A 23408-nucleotide genomic window follows, 5' to 3' on the forward strand; every position below is an offset into this window, starting at 1 on the left:
CTTTTAAGAAAAATAAATAACAATAGCCAAAATGAAGTTGTACAAACTTTTGAATTTAAAAGAGGAAGGAATTTTAGAGGTCATCTAGTTCATTCTCCTCCCTTTACAGAAGAGGAATTTGATGCCCAGGCAGATGAGTGGTTTCTCAAGGTCACTCAACTATCAAGTGACTGACAGAGCTGTCACTTTCTTCCACATGATGCTGGGAGCGATTGTTAGGTTGAGAAACGGGGGAATGGTGCAATAGGAAGTGGTGCTGGTCTCCTGTTCCTTGTAGGCAAATGGCTTAGAAGGCTTTAGATCTGATGTCATGGGACTGGGAAGTGGGGAGACATCCTTGTATAAATGCTCAGGACCAGGTGAACACATAAGTTTCTTAATATTCCAAGAAATACTTTCTTTCTTTCTTCCCCATTCTACCAATTATACAAATGCCAAATTTACTGAATCAGAGTCTACAGGGGTAGAGCTTGGACATAGGGATTTTAAAACAAACTCCCTGGGTGTTTTTGACGTTTGATTAAACATAGCGGCATTAGAGATTCATTTCTTTTTGACAGATATATCTTTATCAGCCAATAGCAACTTAGGGAGAATTAATTCAAGGGTAGGCTTGAATGGATATGTAGAATGAAGCATAAGAGTCCTAGAAAAACAGTTTATGAAAAGGCAAAAGGGGGGAATTCTTCAAAAGCAAATACTGCCTCTTTTCAATTTTGTTCAGTCAGTGTAAGAATGGGAGGAGCTTAGATCCATAATTAGCAACCCTACAAGGAATTTTCTTTCTCTGCTCATAATCAGACTGAGCTTTTGAATGCCCCACTTGGAGCTACTTGAGAATCTTATTTATATGAGGCTGTTGTCATGGCACATAATACTACATTATTCATCATCACGGAGTGGTTTCAAGACAAAAATTGTTTTTTTCTTTTTTCTAACCTCAGATGCAGAGAGTTGAGTTAATCACACTCCTCAGGTCATAGCATGTTAACATTTATTACTGGTTCCTAAGAGGCTCCTTTCTGGTATTTATTTCCTTTTATTCCCATTTCCCCTCTTCCGATCACCAAATAGGCATACATTCTTGTGTGTTTGGCATGAGTCCTTCTAAAACTATTCCACCATACTGTGAATGTGTTTTCTGCCTTAGTATATCTTACATTCCTCAACTGGGTCATTGAGGTGAGAGGAGAGAGAAAGAAGAAAGAGCTTGATAGATGCTTCAGTGCATCTTTCAAAAGACAGACATTTGTGGGGATTATTGGATGGTGCCTTTCAAAATGCTTATGTTCCTTCCTTAATTTTACTTGTTTGTGTAATACCATATGAATTTCACTTGTTGATGTGAACATAGTGCTCCAAGAATTCAAACGAGCAAACCTCATCTAGCCCAGGTACTTGGTTCCTATTCTGCATTGCCCCACATTGCCAGCTACTTACAAATCAAAAATGCCTTGTACTCAGGTATGTATCTGAAAACATGAAATTGTTCTACAGCCCAATGTAGTCACCAGGAAATAAAAGTTTGAGTGGCTGAACAAATTGTATGCCGGCCATTCTTTTCCTAAGTCTTTTCTGAGTGTAAATCAGAGTGATTTTAACAACTTTATAACTTTGAAATTAAGAACCCATCTAAAAATAGTTGGGGGAATGTACTTCATTGACATTTTATAGAGTTAAAATTAGCAGTTACTCTTAAGGACAACAAATAAATTTGGCTTTCACTATTTTTCTAGTTTTATCTTAGACTAGAATTAAGTCAAAGCCACCATTTCTTTCAGGGGGAAAGTGAATATAAAGACTTTAAATGTCATCAAATGTAACATCAGAAGCAGTGGAGATATTTGGCAAAGAAACATTGTAAAAAATCAATTTTAAAAGGGCGAAAGACCATGTAAGAGAAAATCAATATGGAAAGAACAGGTAGTCAGAAGTGGCAATAAATGAAAAGTTCAAGTAAAATCAACTTTCTTGCCGTCAGACTCTTATTCTGCACATCCCTCTTCTGGGTCATCTTTACCTGCCTTCTTATTTCATATCAATTCCAACTAGCAGTGGGGTGATGATGTAATGAACCTGGAGGTTCCTATTCCATTTGAAACCTGGAGAGTTGGTCTTGCCCCCAAGAACATCAGGACACTGATTTTCAACAAGACATTTTCTCCTTTTCGCTTCTGAGCAGTTTCTGGTTTTGACTCTCACAATCAAAATCTGACACCCTCAATTGCTCTGATATTTGAGTCTTTGTGGCCTGTTCTTCTCATCATCGTCTTTTACATACCTGACCTTCTTCTCAGTAATTGGGTCATCTTCTGCCTGTAGTACGTTTGGGCTTAATTTTTCCAGCAGGGCTTGCAGGGTCGTTTCCTGGCAACCATATCGCACCCACCAAAGCTGTCAGCTTTGAATCTTGACCTGGTGTTCTAAATTCTTAAGGGAGCCTTGGGATTGCTATTTTCTTCTCATGTTACTCTTAAGTCTGTTATGCTTTCTGTGTGTTTTGACCCAATACAACACAATCCCTTGTCTAAATCTATTTTTGTTCCCTATTAGTGGCAGTAGCTTGTAATAGAGTAACTACAAGGGCAAGATAAGAACCTGCCAAAGGACCAGATAAAATTACTCAGAGTAGGTACTGGCTTCAGTCTCACTGATGTCTCCATAATAACTATTACGTGTGTGTGTGTGTGTGTGTGTGTGTGTGTGTGTGTGTGTGTGTACCCATACAGCATTGCATTTTCAATTATTCCAGGCGAAGTTTTAAAATATTATAACAGAAGAAAAGAATGAAAATCACATTATTGTCAAAAGTTATACCTTCTGATGTGATAAAACACTCATCAGGTCTGGAATCTTTATAGGAAAGCTTATATTCTCTGTATTTTTGAATACTCACAGTTGTTAAAACTTTGCATCTGCTACACAATTAATACAACTTCTTTGACTTTTGAAAGAACAAATGACAATACCTAAGCTTTGTTCCAGTGAATTAATTATAGCACCATTCCTTATCTGACAGTCATTCAAGGTTTCACAGCAGTTCATCTTTTAGCTTTCAAAACAGTCATTGGGACAAATGTCTAGTATCCAGATTTTGTAGTTGACAAGAGAGAAGTTGACTGGAAAAGTTGGATGGAGGTTTACTGGATGTGTATTCTGCTCCTCCAGAGTCAGAGAGCAGGAGGGAAGCTAGCTAGCTCTGTCCTTGTGCCTCTCGTAAGATTATATGGCAGTGGTCTCCAAAACAGTCAACGAGTTGAAGAGGAGGATGGTTTATCCCCAAGGTCTTTGGGAAGGAATGTCTTACTGGTGTCTAAAAAGAACCTTTCTTGCTTTACCTCCTTCTTTTCCTTGACGTTCAATGTAACCACCTAATAGTGGTCACAGCCATTGACACAACTGTCTCATATGCCCTTAACCACATTAAGAGAGATTGTACTGGTTTTTAGACTTCTATTCTTTCTTCTTTTTGTGTGTGTCATGTTTAAAACCATAACGGCAATTACAAAATTATTTTTAAAAATTAAGAACATCTATAACATAGTCCTGGGAAGGATTTTCCTAAGCTAAAGGCAGTGATCATAAATGAAAAAGTGGATAGATTTGATGACATGAAAAATAAAAACTTAAGTACATTTGAAAACTATCACAGACAAAATGAAAAGGTAAGTTAAGTGGAAAATATTTGCATTATATTAGAGAGAGTTAATATGTTTAATATATAAAAATATCCTTTAATATAAATAAGAGAGATAAACTTCAATTGAAAAAAGAAAAAAGCAAAGGTCATGAATAGGAGATTCATAAATAAAAGCTATAATACATGGTCAGTTTGCATATGAAAAACTGCCCAGTTATGCTAGTAATCACATAAGTGCATTTGAAAACGTGCTGTGCTTGTCAGATGGACTAAGAGTTCTTTAAACAGCTTTCTCAGTTGTTGAGGGTGCAGGGAAATAGACGTTCTCATACGCTGCTGAGGGAAGTCTGAATTGGTATAGCTTATTTAGAGGTCAATTTGTCAATACGTATCAAAAGTGGACCTGTGAACCCTACTTTCCAGAATTTATCGTAAGGGAATAATCATGCATATGCATAAAGACACATATGAAAAAAATCTTTTCCAGGAATGTTTAAAATAGTAAAAAAAAGTGAAAAAACACTGTCCTAGGGGAAATGAAATGGTTTTAGTGTTCCTTGATCGTCTGGAATCTGAAAGTGTTTGGAAGAAATGGCTACAAAGGCCTTAGAGGTACCTAAGATTCCCTGGTCTTTCTCTTTTCCTCATATCAAAGGAATGAGACTCCAGTTTGGCTAAATTACCTCTGTAGGGAGAATATTTTTATGTCATTAGGACTAATGTTAAAGATAAATATTTAATGCATAGAAAGATGTTCATGATACGATATAAATTGTGTATACAGTAATATGGTCACATTTTTAAAAATCTAGAAAAGTATACTCTACATTAAAATTAAAAGCTCTGGTGGTGGGTTTGAGGGTGGGACATTAATTCTCTTTCTTTTTATGTTATTTCTCAAATATTCTATATTGATCACATTACTTTTAAAAACATTCGTTGAAGTAAATATACATCTCAAAACATATTATAAACCGACAGATCAATGAATTTCTGCAAACTGACCACACCTGTGTAACTAGCACCCAGCTGAAGGCATAGAACTTTATCAGTCCATTTTGTACTCACTTTAAGTCGTTACCCTCCCTCCTCACCACTACTACTACCTCCCAAGGTGATGACTACCCTGACTTCTAAAAACATGGGTTAGTTCTACATGGTTTTGTACTTCATATAGGTAGATGAAATCATACAAGTTACAATCTTTTGATCTGGCTTCTTTTGCTCACTCTTATATTGAGATACATCCATATTGTTCCATGTCGTTGTAAATCATTAATTCTTATTGCAGTGTATTATTCCTTTGTAGGAATTAATATATTACAATGTATTTACCCATTTTACTGTTGGTGAGCATTTGTATACTTTCTAAGTTTGGGTCTATTATGAATAGTGCTTCTATGGACATTCTAGTGAATATTGTACATTTGTTGAACATATCTGTGTATTTCTGTTGGATATATACTTACGAGTGGAATTGCTGGGTCTTAGGCTGTGCATATCCCCAGCTTTAGTTGATATTACCAGTTTTCCTAAGTAGTTGTACTAATTTTTTTTTTTTTTTTTTTTTTTTTGCGGTATGCGGTCCTCTCACTGTTGTGGCCTCTCCCGTTGCGGAGCACAGGCTCCGGACGCGCAGGCTCAGCGGCCATGGCTCATGGGCCCAGCCACTCCGCGGCATGTGGGATCTTCCTGGGGCATGAACCCGTGTCCCCTGCATCGGCAGGTGGACTCTCAACCACTGCGCCACCAGGGAAGCCCCAATTGCACTAATTTATACTTCACCAGCCATGAATAAGTTTTTGTTGCTCCACTTCCTCGTCAAGCACATTGTATTTTCTGTCCTTTTCATCTTAACCATTCTGTTAGAGGTAGTGGTACTACACTGTGGTTTTAATTTGCTTCTAACACTTCTAATGAATAATAAGGTTGAGTTCCTTTTTACATGTTCATTTGCCATTTGGATATTGTCTATTGTGACTTTAAGGTTTTTTGTTAATTTTTCTTTTGGATTCTGTCTGTCTTACTGATTTGAAGAAGTTTTCATATATATTCAGGATATGAGTCATTATTGCATATATGTATTGCAAATATAGCTTCGCACTCTGTGAATTGCCTTCTAAATCTCTTAATGATGTCTTTTGATGAAAACATTTTAAATTTTAATATATTTCAACTTATAATATATTTCACGTTATGGTTAATACATTTTTTGGCTTTGCCAACTCCAAAGTCATGACAATGTTCTTTTATCTTTTCTTTTGAAAGCTTTATTATTTTTTCTGTACCATTTAGATTTGCAATCCTTCTAGAATTGATAAATAGTGTGAGGTGTAGGTATAGAGATACTGTTTTTCCAATATGGATAACAATCAACCCATTCCATTTATTAAAATGACTGTTCTCTCACTACTACCTTATTGTCTATCATCTTTGAAATGAATCAGGTGAATATACATATATATTCACCCTTCTGTTCCATTAGTTATTTTTTTTCTTGGGCCATAACCAGACTGTCTTAATTATTAGAACCTCGTAATAGGCTACAATATGTAGTGTTAAGTCCTCCAGCTTTATTGTTCTTCAGAATTGCCTTGGCCATTCTTGGCTCTTTGAACTTTCATATACATTTTAGAATCATGCTCTCAGTTTCCAAAACATAATCTTGCTGGTATTTTGTTAAAATTCCACTGAATCTACAGATTAGTTGGAGAGAATAAACACATTAGTTTTGTGATAAGAAAATGCAAAGTAATTTAAAAAATATGAAAACACTAATAGTTCAAGATTTTTTTATCAATTTTGTTTTCCAAAAAGAAGGCATATCTTTTAAAGTTTCAATTATAGATGTATTCAAGGGCTGTATACTTTAGATGTATTCTAGCAGATATAAAAGTAACAGTATAATCTAGTCTGCCCATATATAAGTGCTTCAGTGAAATACTAAAATTGCAAGGTCTGTTTCTTCATGTAAAAAATGTGGAGAAAGTACATTTGAACAGAAGTACATTTGAACAGAAGTACAGTTGAACAGAAGTACAGTTGAACAACCTAAGATGAATTTTTCCTTTCTTGGGTTTGGCTCATCTTTAAAGGCCTCATGTCATAAGCATAGGGTGACTATATGCTCCATTTTCCCCAGGGAAGTTTCATTTTACATCTATTGACTGGGCATCTTCCTGTCCAACTTAGTGTTTATACATCTATTGACTGGGCATCTTCCTGTCCAACTTAGCATTTATCCTGGGCAAAAATGTCCTGATTTGGCTGATTCATCATGTGGTCAGCCAATATAAGTTTGTTATTTTTCTACAAATGTCATGCCAATACATTGCCTGCCTAAGAAACAGTTTTCTTTGGGAATACGTTATCCTAAATTAAAATTTCTCAAGTATTTTTAAATGTTACTTTTAGGAAAATTATCCTTACATATACTTGATTTTCCAAATATGTATTATCCACAAAGTTCCCAGGAAAAGTTAGGAAGAATACCCTATTGTGATACTTAGAATAAAAAGCTTTCTCAGCTGGAAGAAAAGGGATTTAAGGAAGTTGCCTACCGCCAAGGATGAAGTCTAAATGAGGTCGTGGCACGTTCAGTTCAGTTCCAGTAGGTGTTGGGAACAAAGGGAAGACTGCTGCAAGGAAGCTGGATGAAGGTGTGTAAGCCAACATAAAAGAGGAAGTAGAGGCAGCATGAGGTCATTTAGGGAAATACTTCAAAGTAAAGAATGAGAGCTAGGCTAGGTCTGGAAAATTGGATATAGGGCTGTAGCTTCCTGGATGTGATGGCGGTCAAAGAGCTCCATCCTGCCAGTCCTCTGGGACAACCATGCCTTGAAGATAAAAGGGAATCATCCATGACCTGAGTAGAAGGTTCTGGGGCAGGCAGCCTGGCCTTGCGTGTCTATTTTGGGGGTTGCAGCCTAACGGGGCCCCAGAAATGCTGGTGCTTGCTCACAGGAATGGAGTAATCAAATGCTCTTTCCATACCTAGTGGTGTCAGGGTAACATGTGTTGATAGCTGTGCAGCAGACCTCCAGACTAGGTCAGAGACTACTTTCAAACAGCTCCAATCTTTAGAGCAGTGGTTCTCAACCCTGGTTGCTGGTTAGAATCACCAGTTCAATCTGAATCAGTAAGGATGGGACCCTGGCATCAATATTTTTAAAAACTGCACAGGTACTTTTTTAAAATTTTGAGGTATAATTGACATACAACGTTATATTAGTTTTGGGTGTACAACATAATTATTTGATGTTTGTATATATTATGAAATGATTGCCACAATAAGTCTAATTAATATCCATTGCCATATGTAGTAACAAAATTTTTTTCTTATGATGAGAACTTTTAAGATTTACTCACTTAGCAACTTTAAAATATGCAATATAGTATTATTAACTATAGTTGCCATGCTGTATATTTCATCCCCATGACTTATTTATTTTATAACTGGGAGTTTGTATCTTTTGACCCCCTTCACACATGGGCCCACCCTGCACCCCCTGCCTCTGGTAACAACCAATCTGTTCCTGTATCTATAAGCTTGGTGTTTTTTTAAAAAAACTTACATATAAGTGAGATCATACAGTATTTGTCTTTCTCTCTCTGACTTCTTTCAATTAGCCTTTAAGGTTCATCCATGTTGTTGCAAATTGCGAGAGTTCATTCTTTTTTATGGGTGAATAATATTCCAGTATGTATACATACCACACTTTTTTAATCCATTTATCTGTCGATGGACACTTAGGTTGTTTCCATATCTTGGCTATTATAAATAATACTGCAATGAATATGGGGTACATATATCTTTTCAAGTTAGTGTTTTTGTTTTCTTCAGATAAATAACTAGAAGTGGACTGGCTGGATCATATGGTAGTTCTATTTTTCCATAGTGCACCAATTTACATTCCCACCAACAGTCCACAAGGGTTCCCTTTTCTCCACATCCTTGTCAACACTTATTATTTTTTGTCCTTTTGGTAATAGCCATTCTAACAGGTGTGAGGTGATACCTCATTGTGTTTTTGACTTGCACTTTGCTGATGCTTAATGATGTTGAGCATCTTTCATGTACCTGTTGACTATCTGTATATGTTCTTCAGAAAAATCTCTATTCAGATGCTCTGCCTATTTTTTAATCGTATTGTTTGTTTGTTTGTTTGTTTTTTGCTGTTAAGTTGTATGAGTTCTTTATATATTTTGTATATTAGCATGTCGTCAGATAAATGATTTGTGAATATTTTCTCCCATTCAGTCAGTTGCCTTTTCATTTTTGTTCATGGTTTCTTTCACTGTACAGAAGGTTTTTAGTTTGATGTAGTCCCACTTGTTTATTTTTGCTATTGTTGCCTTTGCTTTTGGTGTCAAACTTAAAAGATTATCACTAAGATTTATGTCAAGGAGCTTACTGACTGTTTTTTCTTCCAGGAGTTTTATGGTTTCAGATCTTACATTCAAGTTTTTATTTCATTTTGAGTTAATTTTTGTGCATGATGTAAGATAGTGGTCCAAGTTCATTCTTTTGCATGTGGCCGCCCAGTCCTCTCAGCACCATTTATTGAAGAGACTGTGTTTTCTCGATTGTATATTCTTGCTTCCTTTCTCATAAATTAATGGACTATATATGCATGGGTTAATTTCTGGGCTGTCTGTTCTATTCCATTGATCTATGTGTATGTCTTTATGACAGTACAATTCTCTTTTGATTACTATAGCTCTGTAGTATAATTTGAAATCAGGCAGTGTGATGTTCCAGCTGTATTCTTCTTCTCAAGATTGCTTTGGCTCTTTGGGATCTTTTGTGGTTCCATACAAACTGTAGAATGGTTTGTTCTATTTCTGTGAAAAATATCATTGGCATTTTGATAGGGATTTCAATGAATCTATAGATTGCTTTGGGTAGTATGGACAATTTTAACAATATTAATTCTTTTAATCCATGAGCATGCAATATCTTTCTAATTATGTGTGCCTTCACTATATTGATGAAATTTCTTTCATCAATGTCATACAATTTTCAGAAGACAGGTCTTTCACCTTTTTGGTTAAATTTATCCTTAGGTATTTTATTCCTTTTGATACAATTGTAAATGAGATTGTTTTCTTAATTTCTTTCTGATAGTTTGCTACTAGGGTAGAGAAATGCACAGATTTCTGTATGTTGATTTTGTATCCTGCAACTTTACCAAATTTATTTATTCTAACAATTCTTTTTAGATTCTTTAGGATTTCCTATATATAGTATCATGTCATCTGCAAATAGATGGTTTTACTTTTTTGTTTCCAATTTGGACTCCTTTTTTATCTTTTTCTTTCCTAATTGCTCTGGCTAGCACTTCCAATACTGTGTTGACTAAAAGTGGTGAAAGTGGGCATCTTTCTTTTGTTCCTGATCTTAGAGGAAAAGCTTTCAGCTTTTCACCATTGAATATGATGTGAGCTGTGAACTTGTCATATATGGCCTTTATTATGTTGTTGTATGTTCCCTCTATGCCTACTTTGTTGAGAGTTTTTATCATAAATGTATGTTCAGTTTTGTCAAATGCTTTTCCTGTGTCTACTGAAATAATTATTCAATATATTATTTTTATCATCCTTCATTTTGTTAATATGGTGTATCACGTTGATTTATTCGCAGATGTGGAACCATACTTACATCTCTGGAATAAATCCCAGTTTTATCATGGTGTATGATCCTTTGAATGTATTGTTGAATTCGGTTTGCTATTAGTTTGTTGAGGATTTCTGCATCTATCATAATCAGGGATATTGGCCTATAATTTTCATTTTTTATAGTGTCTTTGTCTGGTTTTGGTGTCAGGGTAATGCTGGCCTCATAAGATGAGTTTGGAAGTATTCCCTTCTCTTCTGTTTTCTATCAGAGTTTGAGAAGGATTGATTTTAATTCTTCTTTGAATGAGTGAATTCATTAGTTGAAGCCATATGGCCCTGGACTTTTGTTTGTAGAGAATTTTAAAATTACTGATTTAATCTTTTTAAGAGTAATCAGTCTGTTCAGATTTTCTATTTCTTCATGATTCAGTCTTGTAAGGTTGTATGTTTCTGGGAATTTATCCATTTATTCTAGGTTATCTAGTTTCTTGGCATATAATTGTTTATAGTAGTCTCTTATGATTCTTTATATTTCTGTGGTATTGGTTGTAACATCTCCTCTTCCTTTTTTGGTTTTGTCTGTGTTCCCTCTCTTTTTTTTCTTGGTGAGTATAGTTAAAGTTTTGTCAATTTTATTTACCTTTTCAAAGAACCAGCTCTGGTTTCATTGATCTTTTCTGTTGTCTTCTTAGTCTCTTATATTTATTTCTGCTCTTTCCCTGTAGTATTTTTGGGCTTCATTTTTTCTTCTTTTTCTGGTTCCTTGAGGCATGGAGTTAGGTTGTTTATTTGAGATTTTTTCTTGTTTCTTGAGGTAGGCATTTATCACTATGAACGTCCATCTTAGAACTACTTTTGCTGCATCCCATTAATTTTGGTCTGTTGTATTTCCATTTTTGTTTATCTCATGGTATTTTTAAAATTTTGCTTTTGATTTCTTCATTATCCTATTGGTTGTTCAGTAGCATGTTGTTTAATCTCCACATATTTGTGAATTTTCCACTTATCTTCATGTAGTTTATTTCTAGTTTTACAATCTTTTGGTTGGAAAAGATGCTTGATACAATTTCAGTCTTCTCAAATTTGTTAAGTCTTGTTTTGTGGCCTGACTTATCTATCCTGGTGATTCATGTGCAGTTGAGAAGAATGTGTATTCTGTTGCTTTTGGATGGAATTTTCTGTATATATCTGTTAAATCTATCTGATCTACCATGTCATTTAAAACTTATATTTTCTTACTGATTTTCTGTCTGGATGATATATCCATTGATGTAGGTGGGGTATTAAAGTCCCTTACTATTATTGTATTGCTGTCTATTTCTTTCTTTTGGTCTGTTAATATTTGCTTTATATATTTAGGTGCTTCTATCCTGGTGCATAAATATTTACAAATGTTATATCTTCTGTCGGATTGACCCTTTTATCAGTATAAATGACCTTCTTTGTCTCTTATTACAGTCTTTGTCTTAAAGTTTATTTTGTCTGATATAGGTATAGCTACCCCAGATTTCTTGATTTCTATTTGCATGGAATATCTTTCCTTCCATGCCTGCACTTCCAATCTGTGTATATCCTTACATCTGAAGTGAGTCTCTTGTAGGGAGCAGGTAGATGGATCATTTCTTTTTTTTTTTTAATCCACTTAGCCACTCTGTCTCTTTGGGTTGGAGCATTTAGTCCACTTACCTTTAAAGTAACTATTGATAGGTATGCACTTACTGCCATTTTGTTAATTGTTTTCTGGCTGTTTTTTAGTCCTCTGTTCCATTTTTCTTCTCTTGCTCTCTCCTTTGAGGTTTGGTGACTTTCTTTCTTGGTATGCTAAGATTCCTTTCTCATTATCTTTTGTGTATCTACTGTAGGTTTTTGCTTGGTGGTTACCATGAGGCTTTCATATAACAACTTATATTTTTAACAGTCTATTTGAAGTTATTAACAAGTTAAGTTTGAATGCATTCTAAAGCCCTACAGTTTTACTCTCCCCACCACATTTTATGTTTTTGTTTTACATTTTACATTTTTTTATCTTGTGTATCCCTTAACTAATTATTGTAGTTATAATTTTTTTACTACTTTTGTCTTTTAACCTTCATACTAGCTTTGTAAGTGATTAATTCACTACTTTTACTATATATTAACCATTACTAGTGAGATTTATACTTTCATATGTTTTCTTGCTACTTATTAGCACCCTTTTGTTTTTTCAGCTTAAAGAAGTCTTTTTGGCATTTCTTGTAAGGCCGGTTTGGTGGTGATAACTCCTTTTAGCTTTTGCTTGTCTGGAAAATTCTTTATCTCTCCTTTAATTCTGAAAGATAACTTTGCCAGGTAGAATACGCTTGGTTGGAAATTTTTTTCTTTTGACACTTTGAATATATCATGCCACTCCCCTCTGGCCTGTAAGTTTCTGCTGAAAAATCTGCTGGTAATCTTATGGGGGTTCTCTTGTACGTAACAAGTTGTTTTTCTCTTGCTGCTTTTAAGAATCTCTCCTTGTCTTTAACTTTTGACATTTTAATTATAATATATCTTGGTGTATGTTTCTTTGGCTTCATATTATTTGGAATCTCTGGGCTTCCTGAATCTGGATGTCTGTTTCTTCCCCCAGGTAGGGAAGTTTTCAGCCATTATTTCTTCAAATAAGTTTTCTGCCCCTTTCTCTCTCACTAGTCCACTTGATGTTGTCCCATAAGTCCCTTAAGCTGTCTTAACTTTTTTCATTCTCTTTTCTTTTTGCTGCTCTAATTGGGTGGGTGTCTCTGCCCTGTCTTCGAGTTCTCTGATCTTTTCTTCTGCTTTATCTGGTCTGCTGTTGAGCCCCTCTAGTGTGTTTTTCAGTTTAGTTATTGTGTTCTTTAGTTCTGTGACTTCCGTTTGGAACTCCCTTATATTTTCTGTTTCTTTGTTGAAGTTCTCAGTGTGTTCATTCAATGAGCCTTTTTATGATCATTACTTTGAATTCTTTTTTTTTAACATCTTTATTGGAGTATAATTGCTTTACAATGGTGTGTTAGTTTCTGCTTTATAACAAAGTGAATCAGCTATACATATACATATATCCCCGTATCTCCTCCTTCTTGTGTCTCCCTCCCACCCTCCCTTTCCCACCCCTCTAGGTGGTCACAAAGCACCGAGCTGATCTCCCTGTGCTATGTGGCTGCTTCCCACTAGCTATCTATTTTACATTTGGTAGTGTATTACCTGGGATGAAGTGAGAGAGTGGCATATATACTTCGAATTCTTAATCAGAAAAATTACTTATCTCTCTTTCATTAGTTTTTTTTTTCCTGAGGTTTATCTTGTTCTTCCTTTGGAACGTATTCCTCTGTTTCTTTATTTTACTTGACTGTCTGTGTTGGTTCCTATGCCTTGGATGAAACAGCCACTTCTCCCAATTTTAAGGGTTGAACTTTCTTGTTCAACCATGTCGTAGGTATTTGTTGTCTCTCAAATTTTGTGATTATCCAAGTGGCCTATTTTATTTTTAATTACTCGTAGTAGTTGAGGATGTGCTAAGACCAGTCAGGGTCCCAAAGGGGAGGATCTCAGTCAGCACCTTGATTCAGGCTGATTGGAAGCCAGATCCTCAGGCAACAGCTTTTAAAGAATGCAAATACAGGCATACCTCATTTTATTGCACTCTGCTTTATTGTGTCTCATAGGTACTGAGTTTCATACAAGTTGAAGGTTTGCGGCAACCCTGCATCAAGCAAGACTATTGGCATCATTTTTCCAACAGCATTTGCTCGTTTTGTGTCTCTGTTTCACATTTTGGTAGTTCTCATAGTATTTCAAACTTTTTCATTAGTATTATATTTGTTATGGTGATCTGTGATTAGTGACATTTGATGTTACTATTGTAATATTCGCTTTATTATGGTGGTCTGGAATCAAACCTGCAATATCTCCAAGGTATGCCTGTATATACGGTCCTGTGGTACCACAAGTGTAAGCCCTGATGACCCCAGAGCCAGGTGATGTGGAAGTGTCCTCTGGGCAGCAGTTGCAAAAATCAGGTCTCCAGATGAGTGTATAAACTCCTTTCTGGGAGATACTGGTGAACTGTAGCAAGCCAGAGGGAGTGCACAAAGATGGTGTCTCCTGGCCTACATTCCCTGAGACCACCTCTGTAGCCTCTAGATGTGTGCCAAACCTGCTGCCTGTCTGTAAGGCTGAAGTTCCAGGACTAACAGGTAGGCCTCTTTTATAGAAAGGCTAGTCATGTGTTTCAGTCTGTTGTCAGTGTGGTGCCCTGGGAGCGGTACCCTGCCAAGAACTACCAATAGTCTCTCCAATTGTTATAGTCCAGTGCGACCCAGGGGCACAAGCTTCCCTGACCACCAGAATCAGGTGATCGAGGGATATCCCTTGAGTGGCATTTGTATAAACCAGGGCATCAGATGTAAAAACTGGGGTACCAGATGCATATAAGAGCTCCCTTGAGAGATGCTGGTGCTCTGGAGCACAGCAGAGGGAGAGTGCAAAGTTAGTCCCTGCCCTCCAGGGTCTCAGGAAGGGTTTACTTATAGTCAGCCCTTAGATGTATGTTTAATTAGAAGACTACCCCTCAGGATGCAGCTATGATGACAAGCTAATAGGCTTCTTTTCAGAGAGTATGAGCTCCTGGATCTATTGCCTCTTGCTGTGCCCTGGGGGTGGTAGCTGTTTAAGAACTCTTTCTCCATTCATTACAGTCCTGGGGGACCCACATGTATAAACCCTGCTGGCCATCAGGGCCAGGCAACGTAAACGAGATCCCTAACAGTAGCCACAATAACCAGGGCACCAGAGAAGGGTACAAACTCTTTTCTGTACAATACCAGTGAGCTGGGGCGAGGCTGAGGGAGATTGCATGCACCAGTCTCTGTTCTCCGAGAGCCCCTTCTTAGGCTTCTATAAGTGTGCCAAACCAGAAGCCTGCCCCTCAGGCCAAAGCTCCTGCAAGTAAATAGGCCTGTTTCTCAGAAAGACTGGGGAGTGTGTTTCTGTCTGCCTTTTGTGCAGTACCCTGGAAGGGGTTGTCTGCCAAGAACTGTCTCTCTGATTGTTAGAGACCCATAGGACCTAGGAACGCAAGGCCTCCCTTGGCCACCAGAGCCAGGAGATCAAGGGGAGGCCCTTGGGTGGCAGCTGCAAAACTAGGTCACCAGACATAAAAACTTGGTCACCAGATGTGTGTAGAAGCTCTCCCCTGGGAGATACTGGTGCTTAGGAAGGAGAGCTCAAAGATGGTACCCACTGACTGGAACTAGGCCGAGGGGGACTGTGAAGATGGCACTGACTGAAAAAAGGGAAAAAAGAAGAGCAAGAAAAAGAAAAGAGAAAAAGAAAAAAAGAAGGAAAAGAGAAAAGGGAAATAAAAAGAAAAAAAAAAGATGGCATTTGCTGGCTTTAGCAAGGCAGAGGAAGCAGGAACATGGTGACCATCAGCCTCCATCCCCAGGGAATATCCCAGCAGGCTCATTTAATCCATCACCAAGTCCTGTTGATTTTTCTTTTTTTTTGTCAACGTTTTTGAATCTAGTCACTTTTTCGCTCTGGGGTCATCATCACCATCTGGGCCCATCAACCGTTTTCTCTTGCTTGGGTAACTATAATAGTTTCTGAATTTGTCCATATTCATGCGGCCACCTCCCTACTCTACACCACATCTTTCATCTACTCTGAAGGCCAAGTAATCTTTTCACAAGTCAAATCTGTTCGTACCAGTCTTCTAGTTTAAAATACTTCTGCACCTTCCCTAGACCAACACCTCAGCTTGGTGTGCAAGGACCTTCGTTACCTGGCCCCAGCTTAGCTCTCCAGCCTTATTTTATGTTTCATTCCACCTTGCTCTTTCTGCTCTAGATGCACTGGGCTGCTTTCAGTTTGTCCCACCTGCCATCTTTCCTCCTGCTTCTGGACCTTTGCACATGCAATCTCCTTTACCTGGAATGTTCTTCCATTTACTCCTATTCATCCTTTAGTTCTTAGTTCAAATATCACCTTCTCTCAGACTGCATGGACCAGGGCAGCCCCATATGAATGATGTTCATAGCACTGTTTCTCTTAGAACTCTTGCTACAGTTACACTTGATCCATACCAGAGGTGGAAAAATGGACTTCTCATTAATCAATTTGTAGGTAAATATAATCAGTCTAAGAGCTCAGCTTCTAATATACATTTGAACTCTTAGCAAATGTCTGTTGTCTAACCAAAGTTCTTTGAAAACAGTATGTGCATTTAAAAAGACTAGAAATAAACAACAAAACATGGTTACCTTGAATGATAGGAACGTGGAGGACTTTCCCCCATCTTTTTCTGCTCCTTGTATTTTCCAAAATTTCTAGAATGATATAAGTTACTTTTAAATGAATGAAAAATGCAATAAATGTAAAACTGTGTCCAGATGGTATATATAGAGATTATGACTAGAAATAAAGCTACAGTGTGTAACGTGGTCTCTTTAGTTTTACCCTATATTTTCTCACGTGGCAAAAGCCAGAAAATACCATTCGTGTTTGTAAGCTTTTTAAGATGACCTGAGAGTTCATTGAATTGAGGATGTTACTTCCTTGATCAACAGATCTGACTCATGTGGAGCCATCTCTTGAATTGCTTGGGTTCCCTTCCATGCCTGGAAGGTGCGTTGGCAGTCATCTCAAGGAGCCAGGACAGCTCCTTCCAGCTTCACACACAGATTCAGCTGTTGAGCTTCTGGAGGGGCTCCAGGACCTGCTCAGGAATGTGTTCAAGCTTGCACACCTACCCTGGCAATGCCGTGGGAGGAATGGGACTGCAACATCTGCCTTTGCCCAAGTGTTCATGATTTGAAGTTCCCTCTCCTGTGTTCTGCTGCTGTCTCAGACCAGGCAGAGGGTGAATGGAATCTAGGCTTCCTTGTTATAAAGACTGTATAGCCAAGTCAGTAAGCATTTCTCTCTCTAGGGCTCAAGGTGTACCATATATACCTTTCGCTGCATCACCAAAAACCAAGTGTTAAAATCTGTATTTGCCTTAGGCTAAGGCCCAGTACCATCATTCAGAATGACTTTTGAGATATGGAAACAGAAAATTGTATCATATTATGAGTTTAGGTATTATTTAATTATTATCTCCTTGAGGTAGTAATTTACTTATTTATTTTTTTTTTTTGCTTTTCTGTTCACTTCTTTTTTTAAATCTATTTATTTATTAATATCTTATTTTTGGCTGTGTTGGGTCTTCGTTGCTGTGCATAGGTTTTCTCTAGTTGTGATGAGCGGTGGCTGTTCTTCGTCGTGGTGCGCAGGCTTCCCATTGCAGTGGCTTCTCTTGCTGCAGAGCACGGGATGTAGGCATGCAGGCTCAATAGTTGTGGCTTGCGAGCTCTAGAGCGCAGGCTCAGTAGTTGTGGTGCACGGGCTTAATTGCTCCACAGCACGTGGGATCTTCTCCGACCAGGGCTCGAACCCATGTCTCCTGCATTGGCAGGCGGATTTTTAACCACTGTGCCACCAGGGAAGTCCGAGGTAGTAATTTTAAGGTAACAAAGCTGGCCTTTTGCTTTTGCTTCATCCTCAGAAGATGAGAAAAATTCCCAAGTAGAATTTTTCCCAAAATGGTTCATGCCTTAATGGAATTAAACAAATAAAAACTAAATATAGTGCTTAAAGGTTAATTAGTTTGATATCATGAAAGCAACTACACCACATAATTCTACAAAGATTAGAATTATGATATAATCTAATTTCTATCATTATTTGACTTATTATTTATCTGATTATAAACATTTGTACCTCAAAATAAGTATATATTCTCTCTATAGTTAACAGAGCTAGTGCTTGATTTAGTTGTCAATCAATTTCTTTATTTGACTGAAAAAAATTTTAATAATTGTTCTTTATATAAAATTAACAGTTTCATAATTAACATTAATTATTGCAACATTTTATTCTTGCAATAAGAAACCTACGTTTTTACTTCTGATAGAATCTCAGTGTACTAGGCATAGAAGGATATTTTCAATTCTGGTTTCCTCTGAAATGTGAATATGTATATTTGGAATTGATATTCTGACACTAAGAATAAAATACATTTCTTGTTCTCATTATTGACATTGTCATGCTATTTGTATATAATGCTAACTTGGACCACTCAGAAGATCAAGGGTGCCAGAAAAGACATTGATCTACATAGACATACAATTATTGGGTCTTCTGAAGGCCAAGACCAATTTAACTAGCAGTTTTTGGCTGCAGCCGTACTTCAGTTGAATTAATTATAACAACTATTTCATTTTACCAAAGGTTTATGGAGCATCTTCTAAGTGCTAGGCGTACAGTAATGAATGAGAATAAAATAACCTTGTTTTATTTACCTTTAGGTAGCTCAAATGCCCCAGCCTATTTACCCTTTACATTAGCTAATTCAAAATAGTTCAAATCTCTACTTGATATAAGAATTCCATTATTTTACCAGCTTGCCTTTCTTGTAGAATTCCATTATTTTACCAGCTTGCCTTTCCTGTTTTGAATCCCTGAGATATCCCAAGCCAGTTGTTAATTAACATCTTAACCAGCTGCCTGGTTCTAGACCACTGCATCATTCTCTTGCCAGCCACTGACATCCTTAAGTCCCTTGCTGCTGCTCTCCCATGGATGGCTTTAACCCCAGGTGCCATTCCAGACTCTCACACTATTCCTCCAAACAGGAAGATCAACTGTGATGTTTGCATGATTTCACTGATGGCTTCAGGATTTAAAAAAAAAAGGAAAAGGAAATACAGATAGAGAACTTCACAGTTGTTCCTGGATATAGAGGTTCTTGGAGGTCACAGACCAAAGGCTTCCATAGGCATTCTCTATTGTTCAGCCTTCTTTGCCCAGACTCAGGCCTGTCTCTGTTCCAGGGATCAGTTTACCTCCCCACGAAGGGAATGCCTGGAACAAGTCTCTCATACCTGCATACAGGTCCCCTGTCCCCCAGGCCCAGAGGCAGTCACAGGTTCATGCCTCTTTGTCTACTTCCTGTCCCCATCAATCTTGTGGTAAGACTCACAGTGGAACAATATTTTCCTTTTGTGGTAATCCTACACCCATCCACAGAGGTGTGGTCTTTCCCTAAAATAATTCATGACAAGAACAGTACTTTTCCCAAAGATGAATTTATTAAACTGAAATGACCCCAAGTATGGGGCTGAAACAGTATAGTGCAGTTTGAGCTTCAGGGATCCCAGACCGTTCTTCTTTCTAAGGTAAGATGTGCTCACATTCTTCCTGTGGCTTCCAGTCTCTACCTCTGAATCAGCTGCCTTTTATTTAAATTATTATAAAAGACAATTGGATAACTGTGCAGTCAGGGCCAGTTTTAGAGAAAGTTGTTAAGTATAAAATTTCCTGACGTGTTGCATCCTGGTCATTTAAAAATCACTCCTTTAGGGACTTCCCTGGTGGTCCAGTGGGTAAGGCTCTGCATTCCCAATGCAGGGGGCCTGGGTCCGATCTCTGGACAGGGAACTAGATCCCACATGCATGCTGCAAGCAAGAGTTCACATGCTGCAACTAAAAGTCTGCATACTGCACCTAAGGAGTCTGCACGCTGCAACTAATAAGTCTGCGTGCTGCAACTAAAAGATCCCACATGCCACAACTAAAGATCCTGCATGCCACGGGGATGCCGCACGCCACAACTAAGACCTGGCACAGCCAAAATAAATAAATATTTTTTAAGAAAATCACTCCTTTAGATAGTCATTGACTATCCTATCATGTCTTTTCCCCCAAAGCAGCAACTCAAGGGACAACTTTCTTATTCCTTGACCTGTAGCAAAATATCTTATTTTCTCATGGATGTTAAATGCGTGGCCATCTAACCTGATAAAATAATACAAAAAGGACATAGGATACTTGGTCTGGTTGTCTGAACTTCTCTTACCTTCAGATAAGCCTGCATGGCTATCATGGAAGAGTGCTGCCCACTTCTCTGTTTAAAATTGGATACCTCTGAAGGTCCTTCTGCCCTATGCAAGTGAAACATGTAATTTGAGATAGTCTGATAAAAACACTTTAAAATAGAAAGTGAGATTTTTCTCTTCTTCCACTTAAACTCACTGTTACCTTCCCCTTAGCCAGAAAATTGACATTATAAATGTTATCATCACCATGCATATTATTAGCCTAGAAATTATATCATCTGAGGTCAAAATTGGATGTTGAGACTCTGATATCTTGCTTCTCTACCACCTCTAGGTCCTTTACCCAAGACCTCTGGGACTAAATATATTCTGGTTGCAAGTGGCTGCTAACAGGAGCTGAACTTACTTTTCTCCTAAGAGGGAGGAAGTGTGGTGAAACCAGCACTAGGACTAATAAATTGGGACTTGAGGGACAGAATGCACACCCCACTCCCAGGCATTGCATTCTCCATAGAGTGGCCCATGAGCATGGTGTTGGATGTTTGGGGGATCATCTGTGAGAATAACTCTGGGAGAAAGTAAAATAGGGACAAAAGTTATGAAGGGTGCTGGTATTCTGCAGAGGTTACAGCAGAATTCTAGAACAGCCATTCATTTCATTTTAAAGGTTTCTTTCTTACTACTAAATATATATATATTTAAGTAAATCTAAAGCACAATTTATTTCTAGGACAAATGGCAATCAGAAAGGCACAGGTAAGCTGGCTTTATCTTTTTTTTTAGATGTTGGGGGTAGGAGTCTATTAATTAATTAATTTATTTTTGCTGTGTTGGGTCTTCGTTTCTGCGCGAGGGCTTTCTCTAGTTGTGGCAAGCGGGGCCCACTCTTCATCGCGGTGCGCGGGCCTCTCACTATCGCGGCCTCTCTCATTGCGGAGCACAGGTTCCAGACACGCAGGCTCAGTAGTTGTGGCTCACGGGCCTAGTTGCTCCGTGGCATGTGGGATCCTCCCAGACCAGGGCTCGAACCTGTGTCCCCTGCATTAGCAGGCAGATTCTCAACCACTGCACCACCAGGGAAGCCCAATCTTTTATAAGATAATACAAAGAAGTCATTTTTTAGATTTCAAACTTAAAAGGAAGCATTATGATGTATGTCCTGTTTCTGTGAAATGCCATGTGTTAATTAGCAACATGGGCAAGTCCACCTACCTCCAAAGAAGCTAAATTTTCAGATGGAAGTGCCATCATTACTCAGTTAAGTCAAGGATTTTGGTTGCTTGAGTTGAAATATAACAGTTAGATTTCAGTGATTCAGTGAGATGATGCAAGGTCAAAAATTAGTTACTGGTTTTCCTTATGTTTTACAATGGATTAGTTTTATAAACAAGGCTAATATATTAATGACGAGTTTATTTTCCAAATCCTTTATCTCTTTTTTTATTATTTAGTTCAGTAATTCTTATCATAAATTTTAATATTTTAAGAGAGTACACAAAGTAATATGTTTGAACATAACTTTTATATGGCACTGATATTTTCTAAAGTTTTATGAGAAAAATGGCTTTGTGACACTGTAGTAATTTGGATTTAGGGACTACAGCCAAAATATTGATATATGTGCAGTTCAAATCACATTTCAATTATAACAGAATTATTTTCTGCAACTCAGCTCTAGGAATTGCTTAAACCTGATTTATGTGTAGTCTGAATAGATTTTAATGAAGAAAATGGCCTTTGTGGAGAGGTAAAAGGAATAAATTCATTCGGAAAATTTTGTGGAATTGAGTTTTTAAATTGGTGGCATCAGGGTAAAGTATTTATGGAACAAATAGGTTTAACATATCAAAATTAGTACTATTTTAACAATGCTCTGAAGGTGATTATTTAGCCTATGGTATAGTGCATAATGACACTTTGCAATAGAGTGTGTGGGTGTAAATGAGTTCTTGGCATACCATATACATAGAATCAATATCTTTATGATCATACTCTGTACTATAACTTATTTTCTGAATTTTAAACATTCAACTGGTGAACTCTCCAGATATGGATTAGTCTTTAGTTTCTCCTTCCCTTCCATAGAGCTCCAAGCCAACTTGGATCAACAGAACTGCTCAAAGCCAGTATCTTTGAGTTTTTCCCCCAGGCAGAATCCATCACAAGCAAGGATCCTTTCTTTATCTGAACTCTTCATCCCTCATGGCACAGTACTGTCCACCTCAGCCAGATCTTTTTCATGCATACCCCTTTTCTCTTAGCTTTTGCCCAGTTGTTCTCTGAATATTGTTCTCCTTTTTCTTCTGTGAGAGTATCTTTTTCTTTATTCGAGTTGAGAACTGAAAACATTGTAATAATCACACTGATAAGTATAAAAATGCTAGTAACATTGGTATTAACTAAAATGAAAAAATTATATATGTTAAAGTGGAACTGAGCAAAATAAAAAGCCAAAGCCATCTTCATTACCCAAGATTCTTCAGGTACTGAAAAGGCTCCTTTAAAATCTTTACTTAGGCTATAATTTATCACTATACCCTTATCTAACTAAATGAAAATCAGCACTTAAAAGTAAACAAAATTTTATCTTAGTCTGTTTTACTCTTTTTCTATTTCAATTACTAGATTACCATATATTGTGTTTCTATTATTTTGTGTTTCAGATGTTCTGCATTTCAACCTCATCAGAGATTAAATTGATGTTTATGGGCTAATCTGGACAGCTAAAAACAGTTTGTTTCACTACATCTGTAAGAAAATATGTTCAAATTCCCACTGGCTGACTTATAAAGAGGCTTTTGGAATACAACCCAATGTAAGTTGCAGACATAATGTGTTTTCGTCTTTGTTAGTCACCTCCTCCCCAAGTTAGGGCATGTATCTGTTGGCAGGTGTGCAGATGTGTGTGTATTATGTATACTTTGATGTCTACACATACCCTTTTTCATAGTATGGATTCGTAGCATCCTTTATTCCTTCCTTCAATAGATATTTGAATGCCTATTATGTAAAATTTGCAGTTCTAGGCCCAAAGGATACCCAGAAATGAGGTTACTGCCCCCACAGAGCTCACAGTCTATTGGGGAAACAGACATAAATCAACTAATTGTACAAATACATGTGACGTGCACATGGTGAGAGGTGTTCTGAAGAGAGGTCACATAGCATGATGTGAGCATGTAAACAGGGATCTGCCTTATCTCCAGGGTCAGATAGGTTTCCACGAGAGGGTAATGCTCCAGCTAAGATCTCAGGGGTGAGCAGGAGTTTAAAGG

At 37.4% G+C, this 23408-nt stretch overlaps 1 protein-coding gene across 2 annotated transcripts in view; it reads left to right on the forward strand.

The window, feature by feature from the left end:
* Positions 1-23408, forward strand: part of ZNF385B (zinc finger protein 385B) — a 389990-nt gene that overhangs the window by 55945 nt on the left and 310637 nt on the right. The window contains exon 2 of one of the 2 annotated variants that reach the window (XM_060016502.1): positions 22797-22948. The gene's annotated coding sequence lies outside the window, so the exon portion shown is untranslated. Of the gene's footprint in view, positions 1-22796; positions 22949-23408 lie in introns of those variants that run through there. The other variant, XM_060016503.2, reaches the window with a different exon arrangement.

The sequence above is a fragment of the Delphinus delphis genome, chromosome 7 (genome assembly GCF_949987515.2).
Source record: "Delphinus delphis chromosome 7, mDelDel1.2, whole genome shotgun sequence".
NCBI lineage: Eukaryota > Metazoa > Chordata > Mammalia > Artiodactyla > Delphinidae > Delphinus > Delphinus delphis.